We start from the raw sequence: 19665 nt of genomic DNA, 5'->3' as shown, positions 1-19665 counted from the left end.
AGATAAGACTTACTTCCTGAAAAATGCACTTAAATGCATACATTTTAAGAAAAGACAATATAGGCTTTTGTTTTATTATTGTCATTTTCAAACTGAACAGAATATCCTGGAGACATAGAAAATTATTTTTCCTTGCCTACTCTTACATTCTAATTCAAGAAAAATACACCAGTGCCATTAAGCTTGTTTCAATTAGATTACTAAAGCTATTGACATGAGAACTGAGGAGCATTCTGACTTTTGTATTCTTTCACTAAGAATCTACCTTCCCATTTATCAATATTACTCACCTTGAACATGAGTTGTACACCGAATGTGACTTGCAGACAAACATTCTTCTCAAAAACTAGAAGCACATTTCAGAAATTTTGGAATGGATTTTTATTTTTGCTTTCATAGCTGAAAAAAATGAAGTGCACTCTAGCCTATTGAACTTACATCATATATTATATTTACACAGTAAATCATTTTTACAATCACTTTTCATTTCTTGAAAATGTCAAATTTTAGAAAGAACATTGGTGTCATTTCAAACTAGATATAAGGAAGAAATCTTTTATGTCGAGGGTGGTGAGGTACTGGAAAAATGTTGCCCAGGGAACTGATGAATGTCCAATCCCTGGAAAGATTTAAGGTCAGGTTGGACAGGGCTCTGAACTACCTGATCCAGTTGAAGATGTCCCGGCTCCTTGCAGGGGTGGTTGGTCTAGAGGATCTTTGCAGGTACCTTCCAAAGCAAAATATTCTATGATTCTGTGATTTCTTCTGAGAAATGCTTGCACAGAGATCTCATGTATGTGTAGACTTCTCACTCATTCAAAATTACTTCTGTATTCATAAAAAAAAATTAATCAACATTCTCAATACATAGCTGCTTGATCTTTGACTTGAAGATGAGCAAGGCAGGTCATGTCTATCCCATAATCTTCAATTTATTATACATTATTGTTTGCTGATATATGCTTCTACTGTCTCTGGGAATATAATGCAACAGTCAATTGAAACAGTACTACTGCAACAGTATAAATATCATTTGGAAGTAGGAATGTAATTTTGTGTCCATTTGCAACATGTGAAACTTATGACACAGCCGTACATCTGTGTCTCATCTCTTGGAGAACATGTTTAACAAATATGTATTTACCCTCACAGTATTTTATTGGACCCGATTAGCTTCAGAATTTCCTCACTTGACACATGCTACAATATTCCTTGGAACATAGGTGAAATTTAAATTTTAAAAAATCCATTGTAGATAAAGCTGTCATATGGAAAATAAGAAATTTCATTCCAAGATTTCCCCAGATAGGAGGAGAGCAGACTGGAACAATCCATTGCCTTCCAATCCTGCCTTAATTCACTTACCCCATTGTACCAGGCAGAAACCTTCCCATCCTAAGCTAGTGTAAAAGGAAACTAACAGAATTCTCAAGAAACATGAGATTCAGTGGCATGCTTCCAAGCCCAAGCCTCATGTGCCTCTTTCTGCTGTTTCATTTCATTTTTTGTCATGGTACTGACTAGTTGTCATTTTTACCTTTTCAGATCTATCTCCTCTTCAGTGCTTCTTCTTTCTTTTGCTGCTTTCTCTTATTTTCATACATCTTTTGTCTTCTTAACATTTTCTTTCCTCATTCTCCCTTCTCCTCTGGAGCACCAAGTGTGTCTGGCCCTGTTCCTGAGCACTGCAATCAGCCCTTGTACAGTCAGAGGCCCCTGTTTTGCACCTGGGTAAATTATGTAGTAGACAACACCATGAAGTAACTACTCACATCTTGCTCTGCAAGCCTTGAAAGACTTTTCACATTAAGGAAAATGAAATCTAGCACAGGGTCAAACTCCAAAGCAAGGTTTTTCCAGATATGTTCAGGCCTTTTCTTATTCCTTAGCTTCCCTATTCTTCTTGAGTAGCTGTCCAACCATCACCACCAAAGAACTGTGTCTACAACTACCTGGGGGAAAGGTCTCTTTTCCAATTTTTGTCCTGGACAAGGCCCTGGCCCCCTACTATAAGATTTTACTGCAAAAACCTCTCTACTTCAACACATGGTTGGTGATTAACGTGTGGATGCGGCAGAGCACATGCCTGAAATTCACAAATCTTGAACAAGCCTCTCTATACACACATTTTTGCACTTTCTTCTCTGGGTCTGCCCCTGAAGGCAGATCTTTGCCACAGATAAAGCGAAGGACAAGCAGTACTGGGAAATCTTCCCCTTTTCCACCTGTGAGCCCTCATCCAGATTTGCTTGAAGAAGCTTTTTTTTTTTTACAGTAAGCATTGTAAGAATGGTAAGAATATTTCTAAGTCAGCAGCTGATACATTCCAGGAGTTCACATGCCACCTCCTGAAAAACATAAATGACTCCCTGCATGGGGTATTGTGGTACTGTGATTCACAGAACAGAAGCAGAGAGAGACAAAAGTAACACCAGCACGATTTCCTAAAACTGCCATAAGTAGTAACTGATGGCAGAATGGAACACTCCAGTATCACTCTTCTGGCCCAGCCACTGGTATGATGACCTCATCTTTGTAAGACAGGTAGAGAGAAAACACAGCTTTTGCCCACATCATGCAGCAGCTCATGAGTTCCTTTTCAAACCACTGATATAAAACCACTGATATATGGACAGCCTGCAGACAGCACTGTGAACTAACACCAACCCACTGTAACACTCAGTGGGATATGAGCAGTTAGGCAGTAATTGTTCCCTGCTCAGTGATTCACCTCATAATGATAAAGAAATGTATACAGTAGGTATATCAAAGAGCATTATAGTTGCCACCAAAGTAGTGAGCAGCCTTGAAAAACATCTGCATTTAAGTCCTGAAAGAGTTATTAATTTGTCAGCAGGCAGCACATGTGACAGAGTGAGATATGTCTGTGCTGAGTTACAATTTCTATTTGCATTCTGCTGAATACCAGTCTGACCTTGTCTAAAGAATCTGCTCTACTGCATTGCGGTCACTGCGCCTGGAAATTCATTGAAGGAGTATTGCTAAGAGGCTTCTGGGACTGTCAGCTTCACTACTGGCCTACCTCCAAGAAACATTTTTTTTTTATGATGAGGACAAGTCAGTAGGGGAAAAGGAGAAATTACAATTAGTGGAGCTGCTGTTTCTTAGACTCAGCATGAAACATCAAGAGGGCATCATATCTAAAAATACAGCTCGTCTGCAACAGGAGAAACCATATCAACAAGTAAAAAAATACATGAAGGAAAGAGGACAGGGGTCCAGCTCAAAGCCCCAGTCAGCAGGGAGTCATGCTAGATGACAGTCTCCCCCCAGATTTTAATAGTTTTCAAGTGCACACATTGAAGTTCATACAAAACTTCAGTAGTTCAATGGTAGGAGACAATTTCTAAGCTTTAAATTACATCAATCCTATCACACATTCCCAAAATAGATTGCAGTAGAAATTCAAACTACCAACAGCCTGAGTAAAACAGAATGCAAAGCAGAGTAGTTTGAGGTTGGTTTCAACATCCAGAGGCAGATATCAGCCCAAAAAAGTGCAAAATTTGGGTGTGTGCTGGAGGGTCCCAAAGCTATCAACAGTGACTGCACTTTACTGAAATAGTGAAAAAAGCTGACAGGCTGTACAAATAGAAAAATGGAAGGTGGAAAACATGTATGACATCAAGAGCCTGAAGCATCCAGCTATGCACTTTCTGATGTATCAAGGGAGGAGAAGGAAAAACTATGGGGATATGATAGGCTTGACAGCCTGAGCTTTTGAAACAGTGGATTGGATGGAGTTGTAGGGCTCGCTCTCTCAGTAGGTGGGACTGAGCTATGAAATTTAAATGATTAGTGGTGGAAATGCAGGTCTGGGAGGCCTTGTCACAGAAAATCAGGAACTCAGAGGCACGAATGTGCATGTCTTAGAAACTGCATTTCATCTTATCACACAATCTCTGAGATTCTAAAATTTTTTGGACCAGCTTTAATCTCCATGCTTAACTTCATTTCACCCTAATCAACACTCTCTTCCATAATTCCTCAGTTACTGCACTCTGTGATGTCTGATTACAGGCTCACTTAGGTCAGTAGTTCTGCATCTCACTAATACATTTTTGTTAGTTAAGCCTATGGGATTTATTTAGTCCTCCAATATAGCACTGAATCTGGAATCATCCAAAATACACATCTGGCTGACAGCTCAACCCCTTCACTGAGTGGATAATGTTCATGCACAACAAGGTTTTTTGACCTAGGTAAATAACATTTAAATTTATCATTCATGCAGAATAAGGTTCATGAAAACTATCCATAACCAAAATCAAATATTCGTTATATAAAACTTTAAACGTTGTTTTTTTTTTTCACTTCATATACAGAACAGAATAAAGACAAAAGGAAAGTCACATTAATGTCTATGTTAATTGGTCAAAGAAACCATAACTGGCTAATAATAACTTCATCAGCTGTAGCAATCTCTGATATATTTCCTGAAACAAGATTCTGAACAAGTTCTAAAGAAGGGCTGAAGTACTATGGTGGGAAATATCACACAAATATGCATCCTTTTTTTTTTTTTCATAAAGCACACTGTTCTAATGATTCATACATTACATTGTACAATACCACGGTAGATACCCAGTCCAAAAAAAAAGTAAGAGTAGATATCAAGGAGACTCTATTCCACATTTATGCTAGAGTTTATCTGCTTTATCTAATACGTGGCTTTAGCATATAATCAGATGAGAGCACATGAAAAATTTAAGTGTTTTGAAAAATTATTGTTACTACCTTGCCATAGTTTGAGTGCTTATAACAGCAATGTAAAGCAAAATAAGTATTCTTTTAAAAGCACTGGTTACATATAGAAATTGCTATATTTTAGTTCAAGGACTAAAGACATTTTATTCTCTACTGCACTAGTTACCATTTGTACAAGCAGAGGGCTACAGAGATGTTAATCAGAACTTTAAGGATTAATATAATGCTACTTCTGAATGCTTCTGGCATTTCAGTGGGCGTCTTCTCTTTTGAATAACAAGATTGCTTTTGCCACATTTCAAAGAGCTGCAAATTCCTGTACCTAAATCAATTCCTATACCTAAAACACAACTTTTTCATGTAACAACTTGGAAAAACAATTTGTTAGAAAGTAGACTTTACATCCTGAGCCTAAGAGGCTGTATTCTGAGGCTTTTTCTGCCTCTACTTTCTACACTCATAGGCATAAATAGGAACCTGTGTTAATTTTTTTCCACCCTTATCTTACAATTGCAATAAGAAAGCATTTTTGGGCATTGCACTCTGAACTCCTTACAACTCTGTTAATTTAGTGAGTCCCAGAATCAGGAACAGAGTTAGCTCCAGTACCTGGCATCCATCTGTCCTAGAAGAGAAATTAATTGTGAGTTGATAATACTCTTTCCTGTTTGTGTTGTCAGTTAACTCAGATATCAATACAGTCTGTTCAAGCACATTTTAAATACAAAAGTTAACTTCCTATCTTCTGTGGAAGCCAAATACAGCCTCACTCTCATTTTTTTATGGCCATGAGCCATAAACGTTTATTTTTCCAGTTTTGGGGAAAAAAAATCCAAACAAAAACCACAAGATCCTGTCAGTGTCATTTGACAGAAGTTTATTTCTCCTTGTATATGTGTGATTCCAGGTATGTTAAATAATTTGCTTTTACACCATCACGTTTTACCTACATGTGCTAAATTTCACTGTGGTAAAAAACACACAAACAAACAAACAAAATTTCAAAGGGAACCAGTTCTCCCGAGGAATATGGGAGTGTGGAGAGAAAATAAAAATATAAGTGTTTCATACAGCATCTGAAATACTTGCGACATTTAATGCCTCTGCCATATCACAGCTGTTCTTATATAGGGTAATGTACAATTTTTCTGGAGGTGGATTGTCAAGGCTGACTGAATTAACCTTGAAGTATTGTTCCCTTAGGTTATAAATTTCTGCAAGTCTAAAGCATGAAGCTGTTTGAAAGAAAGGGAAGAATCCCAGAACTGTAAGCTGTGTTGGTAGCCAGGGAGACTGCTGTTTGATACTATCCTTGAACAAACCAGACAGATAGAAATAGGATGGAGACAGACAGAATAGTCTGGAGAACTGGACATAGAGAAACCTAATGAAGTTCAACAGGAGAGTGCAGGGTCCTGCACCTGGGGAGAAATAACCCCAAGCACCAGCACAGGTTGGAGTCTGACCTACTGGAGAGCAGCTCTGTGAAAGACCTGGGGGTCCTGGAGGATGACAAGCTGACTATGAGCTGGCAGTGCCCTTGTGGCCAGTGGTATCCTGGGGTGCATAGGGAAGAGTGTGGCCAGCAGGTGGAGGGAGGTGATCCTGTTCCTCTACACAGCCCTAGTGAGTCCACATCTGGAATACTGTGTCCAGTTCTGGGCTCCTCAGCACAAGAAAGACAAGGAGTTTCTGGAGAGGGTCCAGCAGAGGCCACAAAGATGAGTTGGGGTCTGGAGCATCCCTCCAGGGAAAAAGACAGAGGGAGCTGGGCCAGTTTAGTTAGCTGGGCAGAAGAGAAGACTGAGAGAGGATCCCATTAATGTATATGAATATCCCAAAAGCCGGTGCCAAGAGAATGTTTCCAGACTCTTTTTGGTGATGCCCAGGTACAGAATAAGGAGCAATGGTCGTAAATTAAAACAAGAAGTTCCATCTCAAAATGAGGAAGAACTTCTTTGCATTGAGGGTGACAAAACACTGAAAGTGGCTGCCCAGGGAGGTCACAGAGTCTCCCTCTCTGGAGATAATCAAAACCCACCTGGATACATTCCTGTGTTACCAGCTCTAGGTGGCCTTGCCTTGGCAGGGGGGTTGGGCAAGATGATTCCCAGAAGTCCCTCCCAACCATAGCAATTCTCTGATTCTGTGAAATACAGCCTAGCATTGCACAGCTCCATTAGAGTCTTGACAGTTAAGTCATACACTTTGCATTAATAATCTCCAGGTATCAAAGTCAATGTTGATTAATGCTTCTCTTATGATTCGCAGTCTTAAATGGGAAACAAACCAAGGTAAAAATGAAAGGGCTCTCCAAAAATCAGAAATCAGAGAAGTGCTTTAAAAAAAATCTTTACACAAAAATGAGTTTATAATCACCCAGGATAAGAGGACTCTGAAACAAGAATAGTTCTTATCTGACACCTTCCCAGTTTTTCTGTAACTTCATGAGACATACAGGAGCAGCCCTGGAGAGTATGACATCTCCAGAGTAATTTTGCTCTTTTCAAGCTAAATACAAATGTATCTACTCAATTTCTCTTAAGCTACATAGAGATTCTTTAACCTGCTCATTAGTAGGTTTACTGAGTAAATTGCATGAGAAGTAACCTCTGGGGAACTACAGTAATCCTATAGAGATTTTAGCTGGTCATTTGGTTGGGGTTTGGGGGTGTGAGGGGGGCTGTGGAGTGTGAGAAAATGCTACTGTACAAAAGTTTTTGTCCATCAGAGACTAAAGGAAATCTGCTGTCTGATAAGCCAGATAACTTCTGGAAAATCTTATAAACTGCTCCTTTCTCATTTATTCACCATTACATAGTGTTATTCTTTGCCACCTATCTTTTCTGATCAAAAGAACAAGTCAAAATTACAAACAACAAGCTCATGCTCAGAGTATTCACTCACCTCCTCTCTTTATATCACCACAGGATTTTCCAGTTTGTGTTTCAGAACAGCTAAATCGACCTCTCTGGGAAGAATTCCATATTGAATTGTTTGTGGAGGTTTATTTTCATGTTTCTTCTTCCCTATGTACCAACTGGAAGCACCTATTAACAAAAATTTTAGTCCAGAGCATATTGCAGTTCACCCTAATGCTACTTATAAGCATGCCAGAAGTGAAGCTGGCATTAAATACGTAAAGACGTAAAAATCTGAAAATTGGTATTTGGCTAAGGACTTTAATAAGGATTGTCCTTCAGAGGCAGTTAATTTTGCCTTTAATCAGCTCCCTATGCATAAACTCAATTACAAATGCGTTCATTACACTTCAAGAAATTGATTAACTTAATTCACAAAAAAAAGGAAATGACAAAGAAAGTAACAAGGTAGCAAGTAACAAGGTAGACAGACAATAATCTTGAAAAATGAAGAGAAAGAAAAAGGGAACAGAATTGAGTGTGACCCAAAAGCAAGTTAAAAATAGATCAGAGAAGTTTTTCCACAGAAATGGCAAGAGACGGGTGGAAAAAAATACATGTAAATTGAATAAGGAATATTATTGCTTCAGCAAAGAGTATAAACTCAGTGATTTCCTGGAAAAGTGACTTGATTTGGATAAAGGATTCAGTGCAAAGGAGAGAAACAAGTCACAAGATAGTGACATGAGGGTCATAATGACAGAACTTGCTTCTTGCCAAAAGCCCTGTTTCCTCAGCTGTGGGGGGTTGTGCAGTCACTCTGACAGAGAGGTACATTTAAGGAATAAACAAACTTTTTACAGTAAACAGCAGTCAGGATTTGGCAGTTCTGACTTTTGCCATCAAGACCTTAATCTGGTTTTCCACAGATGACTGGCAGCTGATCTGGGTGCTTGTTAGAGCTGTAGTCTGCACAAGGGCATTTGGGATGTACTTTCAATGTGAAGTGCCACAGAACACTAAATATTTTCCCAAATCAGGTTCCAGACGCTTCTTCTGAGTCTTCCAAGAAACTGCAATAATTTTAACTTCATGTCCAAGTAAATTGGGAAGCATAAAAATTAGATGTCACCTCACGAAGTGAGGTACTTCAAATATAAGTTTGTTGATATTTCTGAATCATTGATTACTAATAGAATTAGTGCAAGAGAAAAGCCAATTAAAATTTCAGTCTTTAAAGCAAAATTTGCAAATATTACACTGCAAACAAACTTAAAAATGAGCAGGAAAATCCTCTATATAACTTACCCAATACAGTGTAACTGTCCACAAAGTCAAGGACGAGTAACTAAAAGTAAAGATTTAAACTTCAATGATGTTTTTCAGCACATTTGGGCTTCACGAGTGGATTCCAGATGCATAGATCATCAATTAAAAGAGATTTCTAATCTCAGTCTGATTTATATAAACTTGTTTAAAAGATGCATTCAGTTATATAATTTTCTCTAATTCCTTGCAAGAAAAAAAGTAATTTTTCATTTCTACCATCCCCTTGACTAATATATAATTTCTTATTCTTTGCTTTTCTTCACCAGAAATTGCATTTAATTTCCTTTCTCTTTTCAACAGTCACAATTGAATATTAAGAGTACAATTATCCCAAAAGCTCATAGGCGGTGGTGCTTGGGGGGAAAAAACAATAATAAAAATATCAAAAAACAAAACAAACAAAAACAAACAAACAAAAATAAAACCCTGAAATTATTTGTAATTTGAAAGACTGAAATAGCTGCAAAACATAAAGGATAAAATCCAGTTGTCATTCTCGTTCCAAGCACATAAAAGATCAATGGCTTGTAGCTGTAGGACAACCCATTAAAGTCACTGAGATAATTTTTTTCTACCAGTAATGATCATTACAATATCATTTCTCAGAGGCAACAAGAATTAAGCCACATCACCAGCAGAGTTCACTTCAGCTGACTTTGCATGGTCACTAGTAATTAAAGAATAATGCCATAACTCCTAGGTATCACTCAGCCACCACATTTCTGCTCCACAGTAAAATTCTGTTTTAGCCACTCGATTATTTAGCAACCTTAGGAAATAAGAGTGCAAAAGGCAGCAATTCAATGAAAAGTATCTCTGTTATTAAGGAAGCATGCTGACTCTTGCCCAATATTAATTGTTAGAGTTCTGCATGTACAGTTCAGTCATGCATTGGTTACATCCTTAAAAATTTTATCTCATCAAGGACTAGATGTAAAAATTCACTCTAAACCAGTAACTTCTTTCCTTGTGCCCTGGTTTCAGCTGGGATAGAGTTAATTTTCTTCCAAGTAGCTGGTAAAGTGTTGTTTTTTGGATTTGATATGAGAATAATGTTGATAGCAAACTGATGTTTCAGTTGTTGCTGAGCAGTGTTCACTGTAAGTCAAAGGTTTTCAGTTTTCCATGCTCTGCCAGTGAACAGGTGCACAAGATGCCAAGAGGGAGCATGGCCAGGACAGCTGACCCAAAGTGGCCAAAGGGATATTCCATACCACAGAACATCATTCTCAGTTTATAAACTGCAATGTTGGCCAAGAGGGATAAATCGCTCCTTAGGGATAAGCTGGGCATCAGTGGGTGATGAGCAATGGTTTTGTGCATCACTCGTCTTTTTGGGGTTTTATTATCCCTCTTTTTGTTATCTCCCTTTTCATTGTAATTACATTGCTGCTGTTGCTCTTGTTAGTAGTAGTATTTATTTTATTGCAATTATTAAACTGTTTTTATCTCAACCCATGGGTGTTACCTGGTTCTGATTTGATTCTACTCCACATGCCACTCTCCAGGAGGCAGAGGAGTGAGCAAATATCTGTATGGTATTTAGTTGCTGACTAAGGTTAAAACATGACATGCTGGCTGTTTATTTGAACCTTAAAAGAAGAAAGTAATTCCTTTATCTTTCTCACTTAAGAGGAGAACCGATTTCCTCATCAACTAGTGATTTGATGGTTTAAACATTTGGCAGATATTGCACAGACACTTAAAATTGGTTTAATGCATTTCTAAATTCATGAAATGAAAATGCCAGAAGTTTAATATTTAATGTTTGAAGAAGAAATCTGATCATGGCAGAGATGAGTAAATGCCCATGGAAAAGTTTAACAAGTATTGTGAAAGGACGGTCCATGTATTAAATTTCCCTTTTAAAAAGAAATAAGCATCTCAGGAAAGCATGAGTATCTTAGAAGATATATCTGTGAGATAAACTTTGGTTTTAAAAAAATTTCACCTCTAAATATTAAGTGTTCAAACCATGTAGAATCTGTTACAAATATATCTTCCTTACTGTAACCTGAACATGCTGAAAACACTGGCTGAGACCCTATTACCCACGTTACATGGAGGATCCACAAACCAGTTCAAAAAGAGTCATAAAAACATCCATAAATTGTTAGGACTGCCAAACCAACACTAGGTTGCCTACATCCCAGCTAGTCTAGTCTGATGTTCACTGGTGACCACCACGGTCACACACCCACACCCACACAATGTCTATGCCCACTTCTCTCTCTTCTGCTGCACAGACCCCTGGGCTCTGCAACCTGTGGAGAATTCACACCAGCACACAGGAGAAAGGTGTCAGAGAAGGAGCAGTAGAGCAAAACCTCTATGCACTGCATGGGACCCCCATCACTGCCTCAGTGAAGAGGCAGAGTGTGACCTGTGGCAAAAACAAGCAATATTTATCCTTAAAAACGCTCTATTATTATTTCAGATTAAATTTATGGAACTTGATAGCTACAGCTATTCAATTTTTGTCATAAAACCCTGAGTCAGCACTACAGGAACAAAGTCCACCTTTCAGGTCTTGGAGGTCACATCACTGAAGTACCCACATCATTGCAAAGGAAGTTTTTAAAATAAATTCTTAGTTAAAAATAGTATATTAAATTGATAATTTCCCTTTTCTAATTATAAACTGACTATTCATTAACTCTTTGCTATCACACAGAAACAAAGAATTAAATAAGCAAATTAAAACAGTGGGTTATACAAAAACATCTTATTGTTCTTCACTGCAACTAAGTACCTACCCACAGGATTTTTTTCCACCAGAGGCCTAAAAACCAGTTGCATCATAAGTAGAAGATGGCTTTTGTGCATTGTATTATACAGACATATTTACAGATTAGATCCATTTTTAATTTTTCTGAATTTATATGATCAATGTTTTTTACCCTGTAAAAAATACTTTTTTTGCATACACTAGGACTGGACTGTGCCTTTATTGAACTTCAAAATATTAAAACTTACAAGGTAGTAATCTATTCCATTCAATAGCAACCCAAAGTTAGACTCATTTTTCAGAAAAGCCTTCTCCTATCTTCAAACAATCATAAAATGCTGTTATTAAGTAAATGTGGAGAATCATAAAGCTCTTCATTCAGGGAGTCTTGTCTTCTTTTTGACCAGGCAAATTAGTTTCTTTTTTACTTTCTGTCCTATTTCTGTATATTGAAGAGAGTTTTAATAAAGCCCTGTTGCTCCTTTGGAAGTTGAAGAGCTGTGTTGATGTACACAGTGCCTGGACATCTTGAAAATGAATGCCTAGAATTTGATCTTATGCAATGCAAAAGCAAAACGACATTTCTACAATGTAAAACCAAGTGAGGCAATTAGCAGATAATAAAGGTTTTCCACACTTTTTATCTCAGCAGGCCCAGTCAGTAATGATCACTAATAAATCCCTTTCACTGTCAATGCTTGTAAAAAGTCTTATTCATCGTTTCTTTTTGTGTAACAGTTACCTATTTCTCCCTACACCCCACTGTTTGAAATGCAGTTGAGGACACCATCCCTAGGAATCTCATTTACAGAGTGCTTAAAGAATCATCTGAGATCAAATACTCCTGGGAATACAATTGAGGTAGCAGCAATTCAGCTTTCTTCCATGCTGGACAAAGCCATTTCAGAGCCAGAAAAATATGTTTCCCATATAGCTTCTCTTTTCTAAATGAGGTTAATATATGAGGGGAAAAAATTAAAAAGAAGAAAAGAGAATTAGTTTTTCAAAGAATGGTTCCAAAAAGGAATGACCACAATTTTTTTTAAAAAATGGTCTTGAAGTTTTAAAATCAGACTAGTTTCAGGAGCCGTAATGTCTTTAATCTTTTTCTATGAAATTACATTAACTTATAATACTGGATGCTTAAGAAAAAGACAAGAAATTCATACCAGATGCTCAAGAAAAATATAATAAATTCACCTAGAATGCACTTCAGCACTCATAACAGAGGCATCATCCATAAATGTATCAATTATAAGAAGAAATTTCTATAAGCATTTGTCACAATTTCTCATATTTTTAAATTTCAAACTACTGCTAGCTATTGCAATTCATTTTATCAGTTCATCTTTTAACTTTTATTAAAATATATCACACATCAGACACAAAGTCAGCTATCATTATAGAATTGTTTAAAACACAAATAACTACAATAATAAAAAGGAAAAGGCTTATGAGATGTTACATTTAGGAAATAGGGAAGCAATATTTTTTTTTCCAGTCAGCAGTAGTGTAACAATAAAGAAAACCCAGATAAAATTGACCAGAGAAACATATGTAGGGCCAGAACCAAAAGTATTTTGCATGAAAATGTGAACGTTTCCTTCAATCTTAACAGAACCTGTGTCTCTAGGTTGCCAGAGCACTGTGGAAAACACTTCCACCTCTGATTTTCAGATAATTGGGTAAAGAATTAAGGCATTCAGGAAGCAACTATTTCAAAGGAACCCGGTAGCTCTGTGCCTCACAGACTTTTCCAGAAAAAAGTTCTAAGTGATGTGTTAATGGTGGACACAGTATTACAAAGCAGTCTTAAGGCTGACGTGATAATAATTCTTAGAAAAGGACAGTAGCTTCTCCCCTAGGAAGCCTCAGGCTACTCTTTCACCTCTCTAAATCCTGCACTGTTAGAATGAAATCAGCTGTAGAAAATTATTAGTATTGTATTTTCTAAAAATATTGGCTTCATCATAAGACGGATTAGCACCTGATTTTTTTTGTCTAAAATTTTATTTGTTTGCAACTATAGTTATGGAGAGAAAAATTGAAAGGTCAAAATGGCTATAACTAAGGAAGGTATTATTTCCAGTCAGCTCCTCACAACAGACTGGGTAACCTTTCCTAGCAAACATGCTGCTAGGTTTATTTCATCGTAGGTTATTGGTTTAATAATTTATAAGTAGCTACTTGGTCATTTACTGTGTCACGGATGAAGAGAAAATGTGCTGCAGACAGTGAAACTAAAGCCAGTAGCAATACCCAGCATCTTCAGTATGACAGAAATGCCCTAACCATGTGTTTGCTCTTTGATCTCTGATGTATGATCACTGATCTCTTTGGCGATAAAGACTGATTTATCTGAGGAAAGTCTCCCTCCCACATCCACAAAAATAGAAGTCTACTTATCAGGTACAATAGTGCATTTAAGGAAGCATTTGGGAATAACTTAGAAGTGCCAGTTGGTGAGCTTGAGCTATATAGTTATCTATATTTTTACATAGACTACAGATGAAACACAGTGCAGAAACTCATAATGTTTTGGTCACAACTGAAATATTATATTATTAAGACAGGTGTCAGTCTTCAGTTGCTTGCAGTTTTGACAAATTTGCACATCCTGATAAACTTTAAAAACACACAGTCCAAAATTTTCGTCTGTATCAGATAAATTCTAGGTTACCTGGCCCTCTCAACAATGCACTGCTGAAGCCAAAATAACACATAAAAGCTTCCATAAGCAAAAGAAAGCACTAAACCTCTGTGAAAAGTTCAGGGGAGCTGGTGAGGATGAACACAGAAGGAACATCCATGAATCTGAAGGTGATGGGGATGAGGGAAAATGGTGTTTCCATTGTGACTTAAGCCAGCTGCAAATTAGTGGGACAAGAAAATAAATAAGACGGGAGACATAACTTACCAGGGCCTCCTGAGCCTCTGCACTTCAATCTCAGCACTTTGCTCGTGCCAACAAACTTCAGTTGTCCTGCTCTGTGGGAACTTAAATACTACTTACATTTATTAAAATGTTTCTGAAGACATTTTAGCTGTATTGGGGGGGGGGGGGGGGGGGGGGGGAAACAGAGAAGAAAAACACTTTTTGATTCTTCTGATTCTTTATACGATATAAGATCCTTGTGTGATGACATCATCAGACTTAAGAATTTGAGTAGTTCTTATACAAAGATTTTGTGTATTTGTAAAAAAATATATTCTGCCACTATATTCTGTATGTTGTGAAGAAGTGATAGATAAGTACTCAAACACTCACTGTGATTTTTTTAAATTACACTGTCATTCCTACAAATCTTTGCAAAGTTCAAACAAAAATACCTTTTTTTTTTTAAATTAACACTTTAGAATTATAGAATTATAATTCCATGATTCAAGGTATCAAGACTAATAAAAATGTCAAGGAGTTGCTACTATACCACTGCCTTCAGCTTAATTGCTCAAATTTTCTTTTATCCTATGTCTTGTTCTTCTTCCAGCATTATATTCTCAAAAGCTGCATTTTGCTGTTACCATGGAAAATAAAACTATTTTCAGCACTTTATTTACCTACCCACTCCTTTTATTAGTCTAAGTCTAACTAAATGTGCCCTCAACCTCACGTATCTTTAATAGTGTAGAATCACTTTGTGAATGTGGCTACTTTAGTTCATTTTGTTGACCGTCTCCTTTCCATCAAAGGAAGGTGAACATGAGAATTTGTTGCTGGTGTTCAAAGTTTTGAAGTTGGCTTACTGAAGATAAAGCTAGCATAAATCACTGCCTAAGTGATAGAGTCTGTATAGATCTTTTTCAGCTGTGACAGGACTGACTGAGAATGAAAACTTTAAAGCTGATAATTACACAGAGTTTTACAACAGTAGCACCTGAAGATGTTCATGATATCTCAAAATAGAGTGCACTCTTCAGCGCATTGCATAACAGCCTTTCTGCCAAATGTAGCCTTATCCTTCTTGCTTTATGCAACAGTATATTCTGTATTTCAGAAGCAGTGGAATAGTATTTGGAGTTTGTTTCTGTTTTAGTAACCTTAGAACGATTATTTTGTAATTCATCATCATTTTTGGTTAAATATTGCAATGATTACAAAATTACTATGAAAAGTATCCTGTTGGAGATTAAATAAGATATTCCATTGCAAGATTTTTAAACTTTGAAATTTCCTTACCAGGTAAAACTGCATTTCTAAAGTGTAGCTGACAAGATTAGCATACTATCTCTGCATTTTGTTTATAGCACAAAAGTTGACTACCCACAGAGATAAATAATACCTTTCATCTCTATCTCTACAAAAATTTGAATGTCTGGCAAAGGCATTTTTAAAATTATTTACTTTCAGAAATTGGCATTTCAATCCTTGAAACTAAAGGTGGGAGGTTTGACCAAAAATCAAAGGAATTAATTTAACTTGTCAAGATTTTTGAGGTAGGAGGCTGTCATTTGTTTTTCCAAGCTAATAAAAATAAATTATCATGAATAAACACTACACCATGCTGCAAATAGCATATGCTAAAAATATTTTAAATGGCTTCATAATTAATGCATATTCTTATTTTTCACATAGGGAATATGAGAAACTACTTCATATGTATTTACCCTGAAGATCAAAATTTGTTTCATGCACTTCATGGCACAATATGCTACTTCGGTACCTTATGCAAAAACCAAGAACAGAAATTTCTAAATCTGCATCACTGAGTACTACATACACTCAGATCATGCAAATAAGTTACTTCATTTCATATTCATATTCATATCATACATTCTATCTTCAGTGATAATAAGGCCTAAAGACAAGCAATAATAAAAAGTTCAGGACTGATGCTTCATGAGGCACATAAGCAAGGCAGGTTAAAAGCATAACAAACTTAACCGTGGTGTAATGGTGTAACTCCTTAGTAATATGCCTCATACTCACTAATCTGAAGATTTCAGTTGCACTTGTGATGAGTTGCTTGCAATTAATCCATGAAGTAATGATGTGGTTAAGAACATGACAAGGCTCCATATTTGAAATGTCTGAGAAATTCATATATAAGAAAGATGTAGGACTCTTCCCATCTTCCCAAGATTTCTGGTAAGTGAAAGCTCTTTGTGAAAGTTCTGTGCCATAGCAGTCCAGACAGCAGTATCATATAAAACCTTGATGTGTTCTGGAAATTGTATGTATGTAGTCATGTAAATTAATTTAAACATGCAATATTTGAGACACACAAACTGGACGACAGCTTGAAGCAAACAAATGTCAGTGTTACTGAACGTGTAATTTTGACTATCAATTGTGAAGATTGATTTATATGCCTCCCCTTTTTTCTCTTCCTTTGTGCCCATTCCTCACTTTAAATGTGAGAAAAAGGCATCAAGCCCTTTTTTTTCACCAAAGCAAAGATACCCCTCTTTGGACACTGGGAAGGAAAACAAATGCTATGAGTCAGTCTGACTCTTTGACACATGGGAAAAAAAAAAAAAAATAAAGGTTTAGAAGCAGTTCACACGACTCCAGGGCTTGTTTCAAGCTTTTCTAACTTTACTCTAACACCAAGGTCAGCATTGTATTTTTCATTCCAGAAATCCCATTCCTAGCCTGAATGAGCACTGAACAGTTTTATATGCTGCAGCATCACCATGATTTATCCACCACAGACTTGTCACTTATCTGGACTCAAGCTGGCAACATGACGAAGCACTGTCTTTATGAATTTGCATAGATATGCAAGGCTTTTTGTCTCTAGGGTTTGTGGTGAGTGTCCATGAAGGCACTGAGGCTCTTGACAGCTGAGGTCTGATGATTTAGTCAGGTTTGAAGTAACCACCCCATCACAGAGACTGAGGACGTACAGCAGAGCTCCAGCTGATGCTATCTTGCCCGCTGCTATTCTGGCTTTCCTGATCAATTTGGGGTCTGTATTGTAAATTAGAGATTGCTTTAGCACAGTATCAATGACTAGTATATTCTGAAAGGCAAAGGTTTGTAGAAATTATACCTGTTGAAATTATGGCATGACCAGAGGCAAAGGTAATTTTATATTGTGTTTATTTTTCACAGGGATTAGAGTCTGAAACCTGCAGATTTTTAATTTACCCTAAAGTGACTAAAACTAGCTTGGTGTACTGTATGAGATTCATGAGCAACTTTTCATTTAGGGTTAACAGAAAATACAAAGAAAGGAGATAATGTTAAGTTTATATATAGGATATAAGAAGAGGAGTTTTGAAAATTGAGTAAAATTATCCAGCTATCAAATTTTGGTTTGATAGTTTGGCTAGAATATTCCCTCTCCTTTGAAAAGGCAGACTGGGATATGAAACAAACGGTGAACCTCTTTGTGGGATGATATAAGTACAAATAAGGTCCTAATGCTGCTGTTGAAAGGAAACACCAAAGCCATGTAAATAGTGATTTGAAACTCCCAAGACTTGAGTCAAAATTGAAACAAAGTTAGATAAAATATTATGCTGGATTCATTTTCCAGAAATCAGCTTGTGGCAAGTATGACATAATTCAACTAAAAATAAAATAAAATAAAATAAAATAAAATAAAATAAAATAAAATAAAATAAAATAAAATAAAATAAAATAAAATAAAATCCCCAAACATCAATTTGACAGGAAGAGAACTACTAGTAGATTAATTTTGCATTATTATCAAAAGACCCACTCTCCCTTTTATAATTATATTTCTAAATTAAAAAGACATTGCTGTCATAGTCACAGAATCACAGAATGGGTCAGGTTGGAAGGGACCACCGTGGGTCATCTGGTCCAGCCTCCCTGCTTGAGCAGGGTCATCTTAGAGCACATAGCACAGGATTGCATCCAGATGGTTCTTTAGTATCTCCAGTGAGGGAGACTCCACAACCTCTCTGGGCAATCTGGTCCAGTGCTCAGTGACTCTCACAGTAAAGGAGTTCTTTCTCAGGGAGTTCAGGTGGAACTTCATGTGAATCGCTTTCTTCCCATTATCTCTTTTCTTATTGTTCGGCACCACTGAGAAGAGCCCAGCTGCATCCTCTTGACATCGTCCCTTCAAATTCTTACATGACTCTCACTCATCTTTTCTTAAGTTTGAACATGCAACAGCTTCCCAGTTTGTCTTCTTAAAAGAGATGCTGCAGTTCCTCAACCATTTTTGTCACCCTCTGCTGAATATTCAACCTTTGCATAGCTAGGAACCAGGAACTAGCAAGGGAGAGCAGAGTGAATCTGCCTCAAAGAGAAACCTGACAGAGTGAATTCTGCCCCAAAACTTCTTAGCCTTGAGAGTGGATGATCAATAATAACCTAATCACACCAGCTGATACCAAATTACTCTTCATTCATTAGAATAATTTACTCACTTTGGTGACCATCAAGAAAATACAACATACAGGGATTTTCACTGGGTGTTCATTAGAGAGAAAAGTGATAGTACAAAAAAATGAGTTTCACAATTTCCAGATGTCTTTTTTTTTTAGGTTGTTTATATACTAATTTCTTATTTCCTGTTCTGGACAGCCTACCTGTCCCAAGAAGTTTCATTAGTGATTTCTTTTAAGTACTATCACTAATGTTGGGCACACATCTTTCATTCCCTGAAGAATTTTATGCCCCACTTCAAATTTATACTTCCAGCCCAGCAGCACTCTTTAGTTATACAGAAATGTATTAACTTATTTTCCGTTAAATGAAAGTCCTGTATAGACAGGTAAAACAAGATGGAGGATCAGGTGAGAGAAATAGAGGAAAAACACTCGAATTGCCAGCAGCTGCTAATTATTAAGAACAGTACCATCCATATTAATTGAATGTGCATACATTTCTTTTCTAAATAACATGGATGCCAGGAAAGACAAAGTTGCTGGAACCTTCATAGCCAGCAGGATACAGGCCAAGCACTTTTTTATGTATCAGCCAGCACATCCATTCCTAGCAAGTTTGACAGTGCACTGTTTGAATAGGCTCTTATGTCACAGATAAATATTCCATGTTTGTAATATGAGGTACCCTATAAAGAGAGACTTATTTCCTCT

Source organism: Sturnus vulgaris, chromosome 1 (assembly GCF_052056855.1).
Source record: "Sturnus vulgaris isolate bStuVul1 chromosome 1, bStuVul1.hap1, whole genome shotgun sequence".
NCBI lineage: Eukaryota > Metazoa > Chordata > Aves > Passeriformes > Sturnidae > Sturnus > Sturnus vulgaris.
Note: the sequence above shows the minus strand (reverse complement) of the source record.